Source organism: Poecilia latipinna, unplaced genomic scaffold (genome assembly GCF_001443285.1).
Source record: "Poecilia latipinna isolate Pla-1442-1.1 unplaced genomic scaffold, P_latipinna-1.0 Scaffold2704, whole genome shotgun sequence".
Lineage (NCBI taxonomy): Eukaryota > Metazoa > Chordata > Actinopteri > Cyprinodontiformes > Poeciliidae > Poecilia > Poecilia latipinna.
Genome location: NW_015115320.1, coordinates 23,672 through 25,697, shown reverse-complemented (window position 1 = coordinate 25,697; position 2,026 = coordinate 23,672).

Below are 2,026 nucleotides of genomic sequence, written 5' to 3'. Positions count from 1 at the left end.
AGAGTTCTGAAACAACAGTGAATGCTGAAGTGACCTTTGCATATTTTAGACTCTGAAACATGTTAGATAACTTTAAAGATACAGGTGTGACATCATTAACCTTCATCACCAACAGGTGGCGCTACAGCTGCAGGAACTTACAGGAAGTTTGCTATTTAGTTTTCAGTCTGTTTTTCTGCACAAATATCCGTTTACATCCTGCATGTTTTATTATCCTGCTTTCGTAATTTATTTCAATCTTTCTCTTCTAGTTTGGTTTTCTTCACTACTGACTAAGTCACTCTGTTGCTCTACGTTATAAATATCTGCATCAAACTTTTCTCTCATTATATCGAACTCATGAACATCCTTAAAGAACTTAAACAGCTCAATCTCATCTCAACTCGCCGCATCGATCACTGACTACAACTTTACGTCAGGCTGAGTAGAAGTCAGACATACTGCCACCTGCTGGTGGGAGTTAGCATCACTTAAAAGTTTTTTGATAATTTTTGAGGAAGATTAGCATAATCTCACAATTATGCTAATACATGAATCTGTAGATTTTGTTTGACTTTCTGTGACCACAGAATCTAAAACCTGGAGAGACTGAATAAAATGAGTCAGCTGTTAATTAAATCACCAATAAACATCAGAAAATATTCCAGAATATTAAGAAATTAACTTCCTTTGTGTTTGAAACGGCTTCCTGTGCTGGACCAATCAAAACGCAGGAAAAAATGCAGCAACCAGCCAATCAGTGAAGAACTCTTATCTGTCATTTAAAAAACAGTCAGACCAGCCAGTTTTTGATCTTAGTATTTTTTTAAACCAACATATTTACAGGATTGGAGGAGAAAAACAGTTGATTAAAATGGTTTTACATATTTTTTGTCTGAAAATATTAAAACATCGGAAATGTCCGAAGTTCTGGAGCTGTGGCCAACAACCGGCACCATGGAGACACCGAACTGACTGCTCCTGCAGCTCCGGGCGCCTCATAAATCTGAAGATGTTTGATGATGATGGAACTGAGTCTCCATGGCAACAGGCCCCGCCCACATCCTCTCTGTCTGTTTATACATGGAGCAATATGATTGGAAGCATGTGTGTGTGAGTAACTCTATCTGTTTGTGACGCAGGACATCATTACCTCCATATGCTCGCACACACACACACACACACCCAGCGGTCAGAAACATCGTTTTATTTTCCACTCAGTGGGTTTTTAATCTGATGAACTGAGAAATGAAGCGAAACAGCTTAGCTCTGGTTCCCCTACAGCAGGGTGTCAAACTCCAGCCCTCCGCTGTCCTGCAGGTTTAAGATGTGCCACAGGTACAAAACACTGGAATGAAACGGCTTCATCACCTCCTCCTGGTGTAGATCAGGTCTCCAGAGCCTTAATGACCTAATTGTTCTGTTCAGGTGGTGCAGCAGAGGCTCATCTAAAGGTTGCAGGCTCTCCAGGACTGGAGTTTGACACCTGTGCTCTACCGGGTCAGTCCATCAATACCGGGTCGGTCTCTTAAACACCGACAATCATTATCACTCTTCTCATTCTGACCCATTGGACCAGTTGGTGGTTCTGATTAGCATAAAGAGTGTAGGTTCTGGAGACCTCCTGAAGTTGGGTTGGACTCGTTTGACTCTGGTTCTGAAACTGGTCGTAGTTCTGGACCTGACTCTGTAAACTCTGACCACAGAGATCTAAACTGGTTTATTCATTGGAAGCTGAAGGTTTTCTGAACTGGTTTCAGACCTGCTTGGTTCTGATACCAGGCCCGGTTCTGGCTCCCAGTAAAAATAAACTGGTGTTAGAGATTTTATTTGGCCCGGCTTGTGAAGTTGAACCCAGTTTGGACCCGTTTAGAGGTATTTTGCTGGTTCTATTCCGAGTTTAAACGCTACATCAGCGTTAGCTAACGCTAAAGCAAAACACCAACATGGTATTTACTGGAAGCTAATGCTAAGGGGCTACATAAATGTCATATTTAGCAGAGGCTAATGCTAAATCACCATACCAACATGCTAATTAATGGAAACT